We start from the raw sequence: 19,707 nt of genomic DNA, 5'->3' as shown, positions 1-19,707 counted from the left end.
TAAAACCATAAGTGTGAAATACATGATATTTATTCCATTCATTTAAATGAAAATTCTTAAAAAGTTGGTAAAGGCAATATAGAAATGAAGAAATATTGAAGAAATAAATGGATAGTGAACTTTGGAAATAAAGCTCAAACACACTTATAATAAAACAAATTTAATGCAAAACAATAGTGAAATGACATTTTAATGACTCAATTGATGATTCTTTTCAAATTATTTCAGTACCTCTTATTACTGCGCATATTCTCAAGAAAATGAATCTTACACAATTTTGGTAGCTAAATTACTGGTGTTTTTTCTGGAAAGAAGTTTGGCAATGTTTGCTATAGTCCTTAAAGTGTCCCTACTCTGGGACCCAGTAATTACTTTGGGGCCAAGAAATTCAACTTATATAAAATAGTCTAAACTGAAAAATCAGACATATGTATGATGATTTATCTTGAAGAGAGTTTACTATAGATATTCATCATACCAAATTATTTTCTTATTTTTATTTTATTTTATTTCATTTTTTTCAAAATTGCTAAGCTTAAGTTATCAAAAAGAGAGGTTAATATTTTCACCAATTAAAATTATGACCTTTAAAAAAATAGTTAACAACATGAAGGGAAAAATTCATTACAAATTATTGAGTAGGAAAAGTAGACTACAAAATACCATGTCTAATTTAGTCATAGTTTGTTTGTAAAAGAATATGTATATATGCATGTATGTATGTGTAAATGTTAAGTGACTGAATATAGAGGGAGGTTTTATCACCTCCAATAGACTATATTAAACTTTCCAAGTGTTCAGTGATGAACATATAATGCATACACATGTAAACAGAGGTGTATTTTCAGAATTATCTTAAGGAAATTTCTGAAATATTTATTTACTTTAAAGGCAATTAGAGACAGGAAGAGAGAGAGAGAGAGAGATCGATCTTCCATCTGATGGTCCACTCTCCAAATGGCCATAATGGCCAGGACTGGGCCAAGCTGAAGCCAGGAGCCAAGAACTCTATCCAGGTCTCCCAAATGGCTGAAAGTGGTTCAGATACTTTGGCCTTCTGCTGCTATTTTTCCAGAGTGCATTAACAGGGTGCAGGCCAGGACTCCAACCAGTGTTCATATGGGATGCCAGCATCACAGCTAGCGGTCTAATGCACTATAGCACAATGCTGGCCTCTGGAAATCATTTTAAAACAGGATTCTGGAAAGGAAATTTACAGAAAAGCAAAGGAAGATGGCTAAGATGATTCTCATGGTCAAGGACTGGCATTGGAGGTAACAACATGAACACATTTAGCTTAATATATATGTACATACAGATAGTTAAGTATAGGAAATGTATACATACATATATACACAGAGTGGTATATATACATGTCCTTGCTCTGACAGCTGATAGGGCTTGGAAGTAAAAACAGCCCAGGAGCATTGAACATATGTAGAGTCCTGATCTTTTTCTAAAGCAATTTTCCTATTATAAGGTCCAGGGATCTTTGGAAAAATGGCTGAGTCTCAGTCTCAGGCATGGAGATATATAAATATGACCTTGGGACATCTTATAGTGCCAGAGAATAAAAAATGTTTCACTAATAAATAAATGTCCCCATCATGAGGAGGCATGACAATGGAACCAGGTGAAAAGTTTCCCAATGGCTAAAATTGAAATAACTTAAGTAATAACATCAATGAAATTGTATAGGAACTTCAAAATTTTGTAGAAAATTGAATTATGATAAATTTTTTGGTTCAAAATGTTTAAATTCATGCACACTTTTCTTTTTTCATGATGTGCATCTTCTGTGAAATCTTTGAAGGCCCCTACTGGATAATATTCAAAGTATAAAGTCAATATTCCTGAATCAACAGTGACATAAATGAATGGTTGAATAAATAAATAAATGAGGAGATAATTTTCCAGCCAAAAGAATCCCAAATAACTACTACCTTCAAGGATATGTGTCTGTCTACTCCTTAAGCATGGGCTATCCATAGTGAACTACTTCAAAAGAGTAGAGTATGGAAAAGGGCTTTAGGTAGGCACAGAGTAGCTTCACATTAGTGAAACCTGAGAAATACTACTGCCACCAGGTGTTCCAGACCAACATCAACAATGATGTTGTGTTGACAGTGACTTATTCTTGTTGTACTGCAATAAAAATCATGGCCCTACTCTCAAAAACCCAGAAACTTAGTCTAATCAAGAGGGCAAGAAAATCACATGAATCCCAAGTGAAGAAGTCTATAAAGATCCAAGGAAACCATGGGAAAAGTCACACAAATCTAAATTTTGGTCCCAACTTACAAAATATTCAAAGCTTTTAAGGAAGAAAAGACAAATCTATGTTTCCCAGACCTACCCAAAGTGGAAGTAAGCAGAGAATACTTTAAAATGTATTTTGGAAAATCAGCATTGCATTGATAATGATGCAGGTTTACCATGTCTTAAAATAAAAAGTTTCCTGAAAGTATCCCTTTTGCTATTTCTTTCTCTTCCTCTCCTGATCTCTGTCTTTCTGTCTCTGGATCTGTTTCTTATGCACTCCTTCTTCCTCTTTTCCTACCTTGCTCCTTCCCTCCAGTCTGTCAGATTTTCCCCAATAAACGCTTTCCATTACGCAGGAAAAATAAAAATATCCCTTTCATAAACAGAGCTAGAAGTATCCTAAACAATATATTAATATAATAAATGAAATTTCATAAGAAACATAATAGATTAATATCAAGCAAATATAATAAAACATGCAGAGTGGTTAAGATTCCTGTACAAGTCACCCAGGCAGGTAAAAAACTAGAAGAAGAAAATCACATGCTCACTTTGGTTCCATGTTTAAAAGCATTTAATAAAGTCCAGCACCCAATTAAAAATAACTTGGAGCAAAACAGAGTAACAAACAAAACACAACAACATAAACACAGGGAGTTTCTTAATCTAATCAACATAGGATGGAACCTACAACAAGCAACACAAGTATTAGGGTAATTGAAATTTTTCTCCTCTGGGAGTAAACCTAGACCCTGATGCCTGCACTACCTCTCTACAACTTTCTACTGCAGGAATAGTCAATGAAATATAACAGCAAAAAAGAAAATTATAAGGTGTGAACATCAATTTCTAAGCAGTAAAATATGAATATATTGGATGAGGTTTATATACAGAGCTAATTCATGAAATATAAAAACAAATGCAACTGATAAATGAGATTACTGGGAATATCAATATTAATTATACTTTTACTACATACCAGCAAGAAGCTAATAGAAAATACTATTTAAGAACAGTAGACAAATGAGAAAAAAATCAGCAAGAGAAAGGGGAAATGATTAAGATAAACTATGTGATATCTTTACATATTCTTTAAATCAATATTTTAAAAACATAAATGGGCCAGCGCCGCGGCTCACCTGGCTAATCCTCCTCCTGAGGTGCTGGCACCTCGAGTTCTAGTCCCGGTTGCTCCTCTTCCAGTCCAGCTCTCTGCTGTGGCCCAAGAAGGCAGTGGAGGATGGTCCAAGTGCTTGGGCCCTGCACCTGCATGGGAGACCAGGAGAAAGCACCTGGCTCCTGGCTTTGGATTGGGGCAGTGCTAGGGCCTTAGCGGCCATTTAGGGGAGTGAACCAACAGAAAGAAGACCTTTCTCTCTCTCTCTCTCTCTCTCTCTCTCTCTCTCTCTCTCTCTCTCTCACTAACTCTGCCTGGCAAAAAAAGAAGAAGAAAAAAGAACATGAATGACTCATCAGAGAAATGTGTTACATACAAGTTGAAAAGGAAGGCTCAGATGCCAGTAAACAGCCAGTAGATTGTAACTGACCTAAGGCAGGGTCCTGCACCCTCCAGGTAGGATCCTCTGAGTGACAGGGACCAGGGAGCAGGAGGGTGCCCAGCAAGAGGCAGGACCAGGGGTGAAAAGCCCTTCCACTGCAGGCAGGGTGGAGCCCTGGAGAATGAAGTTTTGGTATTGAACCCAGGTCTCTTCTCTTATTTTTCCCATCTGGCACATCAGCGCTGTGGAGGATGGTGATTGGTTGCATCTTTTGTGACGTAGTACGTGCTCACAGCTATCTAAACTGTCCAATCAGGAGCAGCCGCATAAACGCTACGTAATCCCACAGGATCTTGACGCCATAATCGTTGTCCAGTTCTGCTGCAGAGAGAGGTCCGATGAGAAGGCCGAGCTTCTGGGAGGTTCATCCCCCATTCTCTGAGGGTCTTCCCCACAGGATTCCGCACCCCTCAGAAGCCGTGAGAAGGTGAGTGCAGGGCGGGCACGCAGAGATGGGGAAGGCGGGGAGGGCTCTGGAGTCTGTGGCCCCGTCTCGCTGCTGGCCGAGCACTGCCCTCAGCCCCTCTGTCCACAGGGTCGGGGCTGGGCTGGCACCGGACCCCAGGAGTCCTGTCCCTTCCTGGCAGGGACTTGTTGGCCAGGAGCCCAGGAGTCGTCTCTGGGCAGCTGTGTGGCGGCAGCCTCTGGGGATTCTGACCTCATTTTCTGCTGCCAATAGAAGTGTCATAGACTAGGTTGAGGTAAGAACAACAGGTTTATTCAGCGCAGGGTTTTTGTCAAAGTGTTAGAGGGGCAAGAGGCCATTGTAATTTGGTACTTGGATGTCATCTTAGCACTTACACATTACTTTAACAGATGATCATCTGTCTTTGAACTCTCAAAATAGAAACTTCAGCTAGTCACATTTATGAGTGCTTTAAAAATTATTTCTGTTCCATGATAACCTTCCCAATCCCAAAGATTGCAAAGTTTTTTAAATTCATAATTTAACATAGGGTAATTTTTCAAGATTATCTGAGAAAAATTGACAAAATTTGTATGTATTCAAGGTTTGCAAGCTGATGTTTTGATATCTGAGAGGACTTTTAAAAGTTTACAAAAATTCAAATTATCTTTTAAAACTATTTTTCATGAACTTTTGTGTTCCCTTGTGCATATATATTATTTAATGATAGGACAATCAGACTAACAAAAGCACCACTTTTTATAGTTTATAAAAAAATGTATGACTTAACAAATTGTGAGTATCTAATACTGCAGACATATTCAATGTACTGTGCTGTATATTAGGTCTCAAGTAGTTATTTTATCTCCTAAGTGCAAACATGTGTCATTCAATTACCATCTTCTCATTTCCTTCATTATCAGAGCCTGACAACCACTATTCTGTTTTGTGCTTCAGTTTGGTTTTCTTAGATTCCTCACATATGTGAGATCGTGTGGTGTTTATCTTTCTGTGTCTTATTTCAAGCATCCTAATGTCCACATTCATACCCTTGGATCCATGTTGTGAGAAAATGGCAGGTATTTTTTTAAGTATTTAATGTGATTCCATTGTGTGTGTGTATCACTTTTCCTCTGTTCATCTGTTGACAGACAATGCGGCTATTTCCATGTCTTGTTCTTGAGCATAATGCTCACATGAACAGGTGTATCTTTGAGATAGTGACTTTAGTTCCTTTGGTTATATATCTAGTAGTAGGGATGCTTTGTCATTTCCCAGTTCGATTTTAAATTTTGTTTTAGACACCTCCATAGTGTTTTCCATAGTGGATGTAACAATTCACATTAGCACACACAATTTAATGCTTTCCCTTTCCTCCACATCTGGTTCAATATTTGTTATCCTTTTTACCTTTGTATTATAGCCATTTTTACATACATGAGTGCATAACCATTGTGGTCCTGATTAGCAGTGCTAAGTCCCTTTTCAAATACCCAATGGCTGCTTGCATATGTTAGTTGGAAAAGCTGATCAGATCATTTATCCAGTTTTTACTTATATATGCTTTGTATTACTCTCTTAGACATATGAGTTTTACTAACATTTTCTCTCATTTATTGTGTTCTCTTTTAATTGTTTCCCTTGGTATGCAGATTTTTTTGCCTTAGTTTTTTGTTGTTCTACTTCCTTATTTTTATTTTTGTCACCCATGTGTTTGGTGTCCTATCTAAATCATTGTTGAGGTCTGGCACATCCACAGCTGTGCTTCAGTTTGGTTTTCTTAGATTTAGACATATGTGAAGTAAAATAGTGGATGGAAGTATTATCTTTGTCTCTGTTTATCTGTGTGTCTTTTTCTTTCAAACTAATTAATTAAGAAATTTGTAAGAACTACTTGGAGTAATTGGTACCCAATCAGAGTTAAATTATAAGAGTGAATTCCTAATGTTATATAGAATGGTGGGGTGACTATAGTCCACAGTAATCTATTCTTATATCTTATGAGCAAATACAAGAGAGGTGTTCCAAGGCTCTGATAATGATGTGTAATGACAGAGAAGGGAAAATGTTGCTTAATCTGATTTCATCAGTACACGTTGCATGCATGGGTTAAAATTTCACACTGTAGGCCGGCACCGCAGCTCAATAGGCTAATCCTCCGCCTTGCGGCGCCAGCACACCGGGTTCTAGTCCCGGTCGGGGCTCTGGATTCTGTCCTGGTTGCCGCTCTTCCAGGCCAGCTCTCTGCTGTGGCCAGGGAGTGCAGTGGAGGATGGCCCAGGTGCTTGGGTCCTGCACCCCATGGGAGACCAGGATAAGCACCTGGCTCTTGCTATCGGATCAGCGTGGTGCGCTGGCCACAGCGCACCAGCCACAGCGGCCATTGGAGGGTGAACCAACGGCAAAAGGAAGACCTTTCTCTCTGTCTCTCTCTCTTACTGTCCACTCTGCCTGTCTAAAAAAAAAAAATTTCACACTGTAGCCCACACATATGCATCTTTATTGTCAAGAAATAAACTCAAAACAGCATCTTATTTGCTGTTTAAGGTTAAATGATGTTAAACATTTAAGTTAGTATCACATCTAATATTATGGTCTTTGGATGTAGCTTATTAAGACTAACATAATCTGGAAATAATTGAATTGGTATTTTGTCATGCTAAGTGGAGCTATTAAGAGATAGTACTTTACCTTAAATTGGTGATAAATAAATCTATTAAATTGTTTAACATAAGAAAAATGAAGCATTTTTAAGCATATATGGAATTTATTTGAATTAGGCAATATCAGATAAGCAATATGGAATTAAGTCTTAGGTTAAATGTGGTGCAAACATTTCTTAAATATGCATTTTCATTTTCATTAATCCCCAAATACTTCATATTATTTACAGTAAATCCTCATTCAACATCGGCTCCAGAGAGGTGTTAATATAAACTCTTTCTCCAGAGATTGGCATGTTGATGGATACATTACAGTATGTGAGGTTTTGCTTCTAATTTCTTATCTTTTTTAAAAATTTATTTTGAATTTCATTATTTTATGGCCTTTCATTTCTTAATTTTATTGCCAACTAGTATGCCATTATTAAAGATATATACACACTGTTTTTCTTACAAGTTATTATTTGAGTGTCTTTCATTTCTCTTTTTTTTAAAGATTTACTTTATTTAAAAGTCAGATTTACACAGAGAGAAAAAGAGGCAAACAACATGCAAATACCTAGGACTGCATAATATTTATATGCTACATCTTGATATTAAAAATAAGAAAAAATAACCATGAAATAATAGCAACTTTGAATCCCCATTCTTTTCTAGACAAGTTGTAATCCTACGTGTCTCTATAGTATAAATTATTGTTGTGGGTACTATTACTCTCACATTTTTTTCCCCTATGAGAAATCTGAGATTTTAGAAACTGAGCCACAAGACAAAAGAACAATTTCTTAAACCAGTATTATATTTTGATTTGCTTTTTATAAAAGATTTATTTATTTGAAAGTCAGAGTTACACAGAGTAGGAGAGGCAGAGAGAAAGAGAGATACAGAGAGAGAAAGAGAGACAGATAGAGATCTTCCATGTTTTGGTTCACCCCCAATTTGGCTGGAAGGGCTGGAGCTGTACCCATCTGAAGCCAGGAGCCAGGAGCCAGGAGCCAGGAGCTTCTTCCAGGCCTCCCACACAAGTGCAAGGGTCCAAGGACTTGGGCATCTTCCACCACTTTCCCAGGCCATAGCAGAGAGCTGGATCAGAAGTAGAGCACCCAGGACTCAAACTGGCACCCTACATGCAGTGCCAGCACTGCAGGCAGTAGCTTTACCTATTATGCCACAGCACTGGCCCCTTGATTGGTTTTTAGCTTAGACTTTTTAATGATATTGCTATGGGCAAATTCTGAACACTTTGCACCAGTTTTTGCTATGTAAACTCCATATAATACTGTCCCCAGAATTAAATAAGGTATAAATGATATGATGTAAGTCATTTAGCCCCTTAACCTATCTCCCTGAATACTCAACTATGTTAGCTCTGTGTCCCATTCCTTTTTTGTCTCTGTACTTGGTGAATTAAAAGACTGTAAAGTGATTTGAAAAGAACTATAAGGGGTCAGCACTGTGGCTCTGCTGCCAATTGGGGAGTGAACCAGTGGATGGATGACCTCACTCTCTACCTCTCCTTCTCTCTCTGTGTAACTCTGATGTCCAAATAAATAAATAAATATTAAACAAAAGAACTGTAAACATCAATAAAACACAAATAAAAGCTGTATTCTCCAAACAGGATGTTAAATCATGCCTTCTACACCTCTGTTAAAAGTTACATTGTACTATCACATCTAGGATCACAGCTTCTGTCACTTTTTCTAAAATAAGGAGGACTTCTATTTTCTACTGTTACAGGTAATTACAGGAGATCGCCAAAAAACACCTCCTGTTTAAATGTCAGTTTTCTTTTTTGCAAAGAGAAAACACGTACAGGGGTTTTACACCTAGTCACACATCCTCCTCCTCCCTAGACCCAGTCCTCTCTAAGCATGTATTGTTAAAGATCCGGCGACAGGGTTCCTAAGGATGCTGCCCACCCATAACAGTTATTGTTTTAGTTTCAACATTTTCAAACCTTAGCCATCATTAAACCAGCACAAACCAGTCCCAATGTGATGGCCCTAAAAATAAAGACTCTCAGCAAGTTTTCATACCATCTAGCACAGTGCCTAGCACGCGGCAGGCATTCAATAAATATTGGATGAAAGAATACACTGTTTTTAAGACCACTTCCTACACTTATACGTATTAATGATGTATGGGTAATATGTTGGTTTTAGGTACAGAGACCTAACATGGTAACTAAATAAGGAACACATAGGACATGGAAATACATTGTTAGTTTCTATGATCTTGTCCCAGGACAGAATGTTTACTTGAAGTGTTAAAACTATTTCAATAGTAAAAATTGATTAGTCAAATATTTTTATTTTGCCAAAGGACTCTAACAGTTGGCCTTTGGCGACTCTCAAACATACAGTGAACCCCAAACAAAAACAAAACCAAATTGCACTATTACAAAGACACAAGTCTGTGAAACCACAGAGGCCGCACCAGTTAGGGGACAGCGACTTCAAGGAGACAGTTGTTTTTTCGCTTGCACATGGGGACACTCCCATTCTTCTGGTTGCCCTGAATAACCTTCACACATACTTTGTCTTGTCTGAATTGTACCAGGAACTCATCGGAGATTTCAGTATTGAGCTTCTGTTTGGTTTGGCTGAGAGTCGTACAGTAGAGCTTGGTGGCCATTTCAATCAGGTGATCGCTGCTGAAGAGGAAGTCCCCTTTACTGGCTGCCTCTGAGCCCTCTTTGAGGTGGACAGCAAAGAAGCCATCGTTTTTTGAGCTCATGGATACCTTGGTCACATCCACCAGGGGAACCTCTGACTTTATTTGTCCAGACTTTTGATCAGCAAGCAGGAGATTATTATTTGTTAAGAGGAAAATCTGGGATGTGCTCTTTCCATTAGCATGATTGATTTTGTTCACAACTTCAGCAATGATGATCTTTTTTCAATGGCATCCTTGAGTTTCTTATACTTGGGGTTCTTGTTGATTTCTAGGTAAGCCCCTTGGAATGGTTACCCAACGTTGAATGGATATAAAGCCTTCTTGTCTTTCTCTTCATAAATAAGTTTCTGCTGGTCTGTGAATTGGTCCCTGTACTTTTTACACCTCCACAAGTGGAAATTCCTTTTGAGCTCCTTGTGAGTAGAATCTAAGAGGAGGTAAGGTCTTGATGGCCAATTCTTGTCTATCAGAGATAAGGAAGGCATCTTGCTTTTCATTTCCAAAAAGTATTTTTGCACAATTATCTGAAGTGTAAACTCATAGATTTTCTTTCCAGCATTGGCTCTGAAGAATTTCTGGTACTCCCTGCGTACCTTCAGTCCAGTACCTTACCTAGCCTGCTCCTTCAAATGTTTCAATTCCCTTTGCCTGGGTGCCATGCCAGTAGGTGGCGATGGTCGTGGGTGCCTCCTGACAGTGCTTCTGATGCTTCAGCTCCCGCAGGATTTTCCGAGCCTTCCAGGCCCGGACTGTAAGACTGAATCACCAAGGCTGAGCTCTTGATCTGCTGATATCTCTTTTGTTGCGCGTATCTCCTGTACCAGGCTGCAACCACAATTTGGCTTCTCTTCATGAGCAGGAAGTGGGTACGGCACTTCCACCCCCGATAAATCTTCTGCATCAGAGTGGCCAGGTCCTTGAGCCGTTACTTCCTCAGGTCTTCTAATTTGAATGTTTTTGGGTTTCAGATGAATATCTTTGATCGACCAAAGGAATATTCTTCCACCGGAATCTCCAATTCATTAAACAGAACATCCACACCAGACCTTGCTGGGCCTTTCCAGTGAGGCCAGGTTTGCTTACACAGCATTTTGTATCTTTCCAGGCAGGGCTCGTAGGCCTGCTTGAAGGCATAGCCCACCCTCCACACCCGGACGTTCTCCAGGAGACCCAGGTACCTAGTCTGGTGACACACCAGACCCTCGCTGAAGATGTGCATAGCTTTTTGTCATTCGGTTTGATACACCTGATATAGTTTGGGTTCTTGGTCTGTAGGTTTTTCATCAGGGTGGCCATGGATGCCTTGAACTGTGAGCCAGCTGTAGGTGGCCTCTTCAGCTTGATTTTGGTGGGATTCCCTTCTGGGAACAAAGACTTGATGAGGGCGTGACCGGCCTTCCACATGGCTTGGGACAGGTCTCGGTAGAGAAGGTCATTGTTCTTGTCAACAAATCCTTCCACCTGGTAGAGCATCTTGCCAGTGTAATACTGGATCTGGAAGCAGCTGTGCAGCAGGGACATGTCATTGAGGAACCAAAAACACTTGCTCATCCGGCTCTGAAAGTGCTGGTGGGTGGCACAGACCTGGTTCAGCTTCTCCAAGAAGGTCTCATCGGTGACGGTGCCTGGCCTCAGGCACTCTTCATCCAGCATGGCCAGGATTCCATTTGTGTTATTTTCTATAAGGTCACAAATGATAGCATTATTGAAGTAGTTGATGTGAGTCCACTCTGTCCTCCCGGATGTACTCCTCCTGTTCTTCTTTCAGAGTAAGTTTGATGAAGATTTGTTGCAGCTTCTCGTTACAATAATTGAAAATGAACTGCTCGAAGCTGCTGTCCTCAAAAATTTCAAAGCCATAAATGTCAAAAACACCCATGACCTTCTTCCTCACTTTGGTCTGTGCCTTGATGCTTTCATTGATTCAATTTACCAGCCATGAAAACAACCTGCTGTAGAGGTTTTTAGCCAGTGCATCCCAGGCGTAATAAGCCTGAGCCACATTCAGGGTCGTAGAAACTTTGTCCTGCTTGGCCTCAACTGTTCAGAAACTGAATGTTCATTCTAGGACCAACTGATCAATGCTGGTCAACTCGCAAATTTCTTTTTTTTTTTTTTTTAACAGTTCAGAGCTTTCATTCTTTTAAATGTGTACACAACACATGCTCACAGTACAATGAGAAATTCAAAGGCAAAGAAGAGAATGATTATAATTAGTTTGCTACCCATCCCCATCAAGACCTCTCTATTGGGATAGCCACTACTGTCAGTTTCTTGTGTATCATTTTAGAATCTTCTATATATGTTCTTTTTCTAAAATAGATATACAACTCAAGACATTCAGCATATAGGATTTTGCAACTTTTTTTTGCAATACAATACATTGAAGATCAGTTCACATTGGTGACATATAGATTTCCATTTATTTTTATTAATATCAAAGGGTATATTTATTTAATCATTCCTGAACAAATGAATATTTAACAATGCTACAATGAATATTTTATGTACATATCATTTCTTACATGGCAAGAATATACTTAAATTCCTAAAAATGGAATTGCTGAGTCAAGGGGTATGTGTCTTGTAACATTTTATTGAACTAACTAAATTGTCTTCCATACGGTTGTACCAATTTGTACTCTCACCAAAAATGCATGACATCACAACTGAGTTTGACTTTATTTCTACACTCTCAAACAATCTTATCAGAATGGTCTATTTTTTGCTAATTTGTAAAAAAGCTTTATTACATTTTTAATTCCTCTTGCTTTGATTGCAGAGTCCTGTTATGTGTTTTGAGAATCAGTTGCTTTTATATGTGAACGTTCTGTTCATATTAATCACTTTTTCTACAGAGTTGCTTTCTTTTTCTTATGGAACTGTAGGAAGCCCTCATAAATGACAGAACCCAATCCTTTGTAAGTTGCAGGTGTTTCCCACCAGTTATTTACTGAATGTCTTTGATTTGTAAGTAGGGTTGATTTTCTCAATATTTTACTTTCATATCTTCTGGCTTTATTTCATACTTAGAAAGGTCTTCTAGACTTAGAATAAAAAAGTCCAGGCTTTCTTTCAGTACTTCTGTGGTTATTTTTCAAAATTTAAATCTGTGTAGCACCAGAATTTATTTTGGTGTGTAGTAAGAGTCTAGATGCAACTTGGTTTGTTTTCCAGATGGGTAGCCAGTTGTCACAATACTTTTATTGGATAATCTATCTCTTCCCTACTGATCTGAAATGTTAGCTTTATTACATACAAAACTCTCTTATTACTTGGATTTATTCTTTGATTTTTATGTTGATGTGCCTGACAAACATACACCACAGAATATTTTAATTACTGTAGTAAGACAGTTTGTTTTACTCTCTGGTAAGGCAAGTTCCCCACATTATTTGTCTTTTATAGAATTTTTCTGGCTATTTAGGCACTTGGAATGATTAGTTCGTATTTTTCTTAGGATTGTGTTATATTTACAAACTACCCTAGGGAAAACGTATACCTTTAGGATGTTGAATCTTCTCATCCATGGATATTAAACCATTTTGCACTGGGTTCTGTTCTCTTACTCTCTCCACTCTTTTGGTGAGCATAACATTTGAAAGGGTTTTTTTCATACAGGTCTTCTTTTATTACATTTACCTTGAAAGTTAGAAATGTATTCCTATCTGGTTAACCCATTATATCCCATTATCCTATACTTAGGATACCAACAAAAACTAAGCAATAAATATGCAATTTATAGTAACTTTGAAATAACTACTATGTCTTTAGAATTATTCTTTTTTGAAGAATAATTGGTGAATGATTAGAGCACTTGAAAATATGTTAAAATTCATTGTGAAACTGATACACTCTTCTGCAAAAATTAGTTTTACTAACTGTTCAACTAAAGATTATGTATATAGCTGCAATGTAATATAAGAAAAGCATTCATGAGAGGATTTTCTAAAACCATGTTGTCATTTTATTTCAAAGAGTGCACCGTATTCCAAATTATCAATGTTCTAAAGTAGCTGTCGTATAACTAGGACACTGGGACGATGTCTACTGCATAGAGGTATACACTGCACTGCTGCCTGATAAACACTGATGTGCTGCCTCTGGTGGTTATTTGTTGACAAGTTGTGACCTGTGTGCTTGAGAGTGAGACAGTTACACAAGTGGTAGAGCATCCACAATCAGACTGTTTTTCTGACAGTCTATTCATTGGTTATGATTTGTTTGTATATCTTCAAAATATTGGATTCCAAGTTACAGGCATCATGAGGGAAAACAGGGAAGTGTTTTCTAAAATGGACAATACTGATGAAAAAACAAGCAAGAGGATCATACCATCACAGATTTAATACAAATAATGAAATTCTCAGGGTAAAATGGCTTAATACCCACATCATTGTTGGAATGCACTATGATACATTGGAAGTATTTGGCAAAGTTCAATAATGAAAAAAGGAAATAAGGTCAATGGTGGTGTGGATAAACAGGATTGGTTGGTTTCCAAATATTCCTCTTCTCCTAAGTTCATTCCTGCTTGGAGACATTTCTGAAGTCTGCAGGCCGGACAATTCTTTCGCCGAATCTTATCGATGATGCAATCATTTCTTCCAGCGCATAAATAGTTGTGTTGCCCTTCCACTGCTGTTTTGAAGAAAACTTTGCAGCTGCCACAGGTTACTACCCCATAATGACATCCTGAGCCTCATCCCCACACACCAAACATATTTTGGAAGGTCTTGAGGATCCAGTAGAAACACTTCATAAAGTAGAGCTTGACACGTTTTCTGGAATGTATTCTAGGACCGGATACCCATCACTTCTTCTAGATGACAGGTCACCGTCCGATTTCCATGACTCCACTAAGGTATTGACAGGAGGAAAGGAACTCAAGTGTTGGAAAGATTGGTCTCTAGCCGATCGTGATAAAGATATTGTACCTTGAGCACCAATCCTGTAGTAAAAAGACTGTCCACCTGAATTCACACCAACTATGGCAGACAAAGGGATGCTGGCCTCTGGGTAGTAGCTCCCATCATCTGGTTCTTGTTTAATCCCCATGGGGAATCCACTGCCTTCACAGGTACCATCAAAGCCTGGCACAGGTGGTCCTAAAATTCCTGATAGAGAGTAATAGTCTTTATCATCCATAAAGGAAAAATACGAGCCATCCATAAATGGAAATGGGTTTACTGTTGGATTCCCTTTAAAAGAAGTGCCAGAACATGAATGCTTGGTTGATTCTTGCTTGATCAGTACTGAGAATGGAGAATCTGGATTTATTTTGCTATTCCCTCCTAGGCATGAGCTGCTGAAGGCTCCATCTGGTTCTGGTTTTATGTACTGGACAAGGTTAAGCTGGCCGGACACACCATTGGACATGGCACTGTCGACTTCCTCAGTCTTGGGAAAAGGGACCTCTTGAGCACCTTTCTCGTGTGTGTCTGGACTTGGAACCACATCCCAGCTTGCACTGGATCCAGTAGAGGAGCCAGAAGCAGTGTAGCTGAAGGCATTGTTTATAGGGCTACAGATAGATCCCACAGTGCTGGCTGTTGGGCTGGAAAGCGTGGATCTGTTATTTGTGTTGGAAGGGCTGGAAACAGAGCACCTTGAGTTGTTGATATTTGCAGGGCTAGACACAGAGGATCGCAGAGTGACGTTATTAGGGCTGGAGACCGGAGATTTTACACTGCAATGGCTTGGAGGGCTGGAAATCGGGGATTTCATGCTACTTAATGGACTTGAGAGAGGAGAGCCCACATTGCTAGCGTGTATGGGGCTGTGCAACCTGGAGCCTCGATTTTCCATGTTAGGGGAGCATGTCAGAGGAGTTCCCTTTGTGATAGGGCTGTGCACTGGGACGTTTCCAAAGCTGGCTGTGGTGGAGGATACAGAGTTGATGCCAGCAGGGCTACAGACCGAAGACGGCATGTTCAGAGGGCTGCAAACAGAGGGGCTCTTCTCATGACACATGATGGGGCTTTTAACAATGGCACGCATGACCCCACCATTCATGGAGCTCCCAGAGTCAGGCATAAATGACCTCAAGGGTCTGCTCACACTACTGAGAGTGGAAGGGCGATGGCCCTTTTCTTTGTAAAATTTTACCAGCTGCTCAACATTTTGATAAATCTTGGCTGGACTCACACTGCCTTGTTGGCTCTGTGGATCATATGTATAGTCAGCATCCCTTATGGAATCCATGTATAAACCCATAGATTCAGCTACAGTTGCTGAAATTTCCTTGGCCTCCAGCTCAGTTTTAATATCAGATGTTACAATCCCAGACTGATTACTGTCTTGCTGAAGGCAGTGGAGTAGTTCATGTTTTTCTTTGCTGCTTCCTTGAGTACTGTTGTTTGGAATAGCACCGGAAACACAGCTCACATTGACAATCTCCATGTAGCTGTTCTCATCGGTCCTCTCTGTAGATCACAGGGTAGATTGCTCCACAGTCTGAGAAACTTGACTCCACCTTCAGGGAGACTGTGGTAGCCTTTGGTCTCCATAGCTGCCTCGGCCAGAGTCCGTCTCTCGCCGTCTACCTGTTGCAGCGCTTGCCACCGCCACAACACCCCTACTGCAGAGCCCCCCGAGATCCAGCCACATCCAGGCCAGTGAGCGCTGCTCTCCCTGCAGCGGGAGAGCCCGAGGCAGTTGCGCTCTCGCACCCAGGTGACTGCACGGGCTTCCTCGGAGCAGTCTGAAGTTGGCTCGCATCTCCCGGACCCAATGACACCCCTGGCGCGGAGGGGCTGAGAGGAGGGGGCAGGGGCAGGGCCAGGGCGGGCAGAGGAGGGAGGGAGGGAGGGAGGAAGGAAGAGAGGGCGGGAGAGAGCCCGGAGGGGGAGTCGCAAATTTCTTTTAGTTTGTTCTTATCTTTGCTTTTGCTTTCATCTAAACTGTTCACGCGCGATTCGGGCTTGAACTCGATGTTCCCCAATTTCAACACCGCTGCCACCACCTCCAGCACAGACTCGGCTTCGTGATCCATAAAACCCACAATCTGCATGGCATTCCTAACGGTTTTGAAGTTTGCTGCGTCGTCCACTCCATTAACTCTGGCCGAGTCCAGACCCAGGTAGTTGTATCTGCTGAAATCCCGCTCAAGTTTAAGTTTACTAAGGAGCTCCTCCGAGGCCCCGGAGAGCAGCTGATAGAAGACGTGGAAGTTGCGGCTGCTTAACCACCTGAGATTTCTCTAAAAGATAGTTACTTATCACTCCTCCCAGGGGGTTCCCTTTGAAGTCAAATTCAATATCCATATATTTGCCAAATCTCGAGGAGTTGTCATTCCTCACAGTTTTGGCATTTCCAAAAGCTTCCAGGACCTGGTTGGACTGCAAGAGCTGTTCTTTGACTTGGTTCACTTCGGCTCCTTTTCCACAAATGGCTGCCACGTAGGACATAACGAGCTTACTGGCCTCTGTTTTTCCTGCTCCACTTTCCCCAGTAATGAGAATACATTGGTCTTTATCTTGATCACGTAGGGATCTGTAAGCTTCATCTGACAGGGCAAAGATGTGAGGGCTCAGCTCATAAAAATTTCTATTCCTGTAATCTCCCACTTTCTCTGGTGAGTAGATGGGCAAGGACCGGTATGTGTTAACAGATATAACCACACTTCCAATGTAAGTATAGATTTCATTATGGTCAAAACGCTTCTTGAGGTTATTGATGAAAGTCTCCTCGTTGAGAGGTTCCAGAAGAACCATATCTCCAACTCCGATCATATTGTCCAGAAGTGAGGTCTTCACCTCCATCTTGGCCATTGTCATGTGCTCCATTAATGTAAATACATTCAAGTGGATTTTACATTCAACTGTGTGATCTCGTTGAAATCAGCAGTGTTTCCCCAAGTAAACAGCTTGTCTTGTAGTAACCTATCTCTTCGTGGAAATCTGTGCCCAGATCATTTTGAGCTATTCACAGAAAGCCACTGCTTCAAAATAAATTACTAGAGGTAAACAAATTTTGCAGGAAGGCCCATTTTTCCACTCCTAATTCCACAAGAAGAGCATGGGAGGCAGGCTGGAAAGCTCACTGAATTTTTCACAAAACTGATTAAAATCAATGGGCTCTTGAGGAAATTTGTCAGAGCTGGCATGGTTTCTCTGCACTAAAAAAAAAAAAATCCATTTTGGTAATTTTCCAGAATTCTGTTCTTCCAATGTGGAAAAGTTTAAAAATTATGAACATACCAAAATGGTAGCAACACAGAAACTCTAAGCAAAATAGGCAAAGAGGGAAAAGTTAATGGCAGCATTATCCCCAAGCTCTCCTTCCTCCCAGCTTCTCAGCCTCCCAAGCTCCCAGGCGCTGGATGTGATAGTACCTGCAGTGTTCTGCACATTTGAGTATAGGCTTTAAACAGCTAACACAGGGAATGGCTAAAAGCCATTCAGATAATGGCAAGCATTCTGTATGATGTGCAATAAAACATCCAAAATCTTTTTGAAAATTTTATTTATAATATACATTTCTGTATGAGAGAGGTGATTGGTACAGGGTGCATTCTTTAGTCAAGGATTAAAATTAAGTTTGTGTTAATTTGCAGGACTTTTTTTCCTTCAAATTTCTAATAAGGATTCATTTTGGAAACTACATTTTAAACTTTGGGATCAAATTGTTTCTTATTTGGTAAGATAATGTACATACGTTGACATGATGTTAAATAATAAAATCGTTCTAATTTGGTGTCATTTACTGGATCAAAACTGTATTTTTATATTTAAAGCTGTGTCATTGCATTTGTCTGCTGGGTTTCACAATCAAAACATATGTTCTCTGTGTAATTGAATTTCACTTATCTTTTATAAACCAGAAACATTCATTGAAAATATTCTGGGAATTTTGATTTTGTACCTAAAAATATTATTCTCATAAAGAAATTCTTAGCAAAAAAAAAAGTTACATTGTCATCTATGATTTGGGAGAAGTTTCCAGGAACAAGACAGTAAATAAGATTTTTCTGGAAGAGACGGAGGTTATGAGGGAGCCAGGATTTGGGGTCAGTGGCCGCAGTGGGTGTCACTCTGTAAATTCTGATTCAGGAAAGGAAGAACAGCAACTGATCCTTGAGATTTTGGGGTGAGAAGGACAGGAAGGTGGGACTTAAAAAAAGCCAACGACCTCTGGTGGTGGGCACCCACCCAGTCTGCAGCCCTTGGGGAGGGCCAGCTGGTGTCTCTGGGATGCTGCGGCCTGGACTCCGTTTCCCAGAGGCCCCAGGAGCTCTGACGTAATCTGCGTTCCGAGTGCCTGTGCGCATGCGCCTGCTAGTGCCCTTCCATGGGGCTCTGAGTTGGACCATAGGAAGTTCATTTCCTATTCGGGGTCGGCCTTGAGGGCTGTGCTGCTCCTTCGCCCGGATTTACTACATCTCCTGCTCTGCACGTGCGATCCCAGGCGGTTTCCGAGCGCTGACCCTGAGCCTGCCTCCTGCTTATTCCCTCTTCATCGTTTGCCTGTGGATCCCGCGTGCCAGGGACTCTGCCCCGCACGCCCCGCTTCGCTCCCCGTGTGTCCGGAAGAAAGGGTACCTGCTCCCGGGACTTCCTGCAGCAGGTTTGGGGTACAGGAAGGGGCGGGGACGCGTGTGGGAGAAGGGTGGGTGCCAGGGTGGCTGGAGGCCCCCAGTGAGGCTCACTTACTTCTCAGCGATCATGGCAACTTTCCCCGAGGTCAGGGCTGGGACCCGGGCTGTTCTGTCTCCCACCTCCGCTTCCCAGGCTCCCAGCGTCCGGCCTGTCCCTAATGTGCTTTATTTAGCGGTTACAGCGGGGAGAGGGCAGCGTTCTGGGAACCTGCACACGCAAGGCAGCAGAGAGCACAGGGAAGGAAGGCGGGGAGACTCCTGCTCTCCAGTTAAATAAGCCGCGTTCCCACTGCAGGTGGTCTTAGAATGCAGTCTGGCCAGGCCTCCTGCTGTTTCCTGGGCTGGTTCCTGCGGGGTGGGGCTGCATGGCCTTCAGCAGGGAGCCTGGGGCAGCAGAGGGGTGGGAAGGAGGATCTGACTAGGATCTGCCCCACTGCTCTCATCCTGCAGCTCATCTTCCTGGTGGGGTCCCCGCGGACACACCTGCTGGGTGTGGCCCTGCGTGTTCAGCTTTTTCCCAGAGGGAAAGCGTGTGCAGTA

General features: G+C 40.9%; 1 protein-coding gene and 2 pseudogenes across 14 annotated transcripts in view; 1 reads left to right on the top strand and 2 right to left on the bottom strand.

Moving 5' to 3' along the window:
• Positions 1-9,265: 9,265 nt before the first annotated feature.
• Positions 9,266-17,347, bottom strand: LOC133746613 (unconventional myosin-Ib-like; annotated as a pseudogene).
• On the bottom strand, positions 13,963-16,078 carry LOC133776797 (mineralocorticoid receptor-like; annotated as a pseudogene).
• Positions 17,348-18,855: 1,508 nt separating the features above from the next.
• Positions 18,856-19,707, top strand: part of LOC133777341 (zinc finger protein 717-like) — a 100,060-nt gene continuing 99,208 nt past the window's right edge. For 8 of the 14 annotated variants that reach the window (XR_009868535.1, XR_009868537.1, XR_009868527.1 and 5 more), the window contains exon 1: positions 18,856-19,143. The gene's annotated coding sequence lies outside the window, so the exon portion shown is untranslated. The remainder of the gene's footprint in view (positions 19,144-19,707) is intronic. The other 6 variants (XR_009868533.1, XR_009868536.1, XR_009868531.1 and 3 more) reach the window with 2 other exon arrangements.

This window comes from Lepus europaeus, chromosome 18, assembly GCF_033115175.1.
Source record: "Lepus europaeus isolate LE1 chromosome 18, mLepTim1.pri, whole genome shotgun sequence".
NCBI classification, from domain to species: Eukaryota; Metazoa; Chordata; class Mammalia; order Lagomorpha; family Leporidae; genus Lepus; species Lepus europaeus.
The sequence above is the reverse complement of the archived record's forward strand: the minus strand, read 5'-3'. Positions and strand labels throughout refer to the sequence as shown.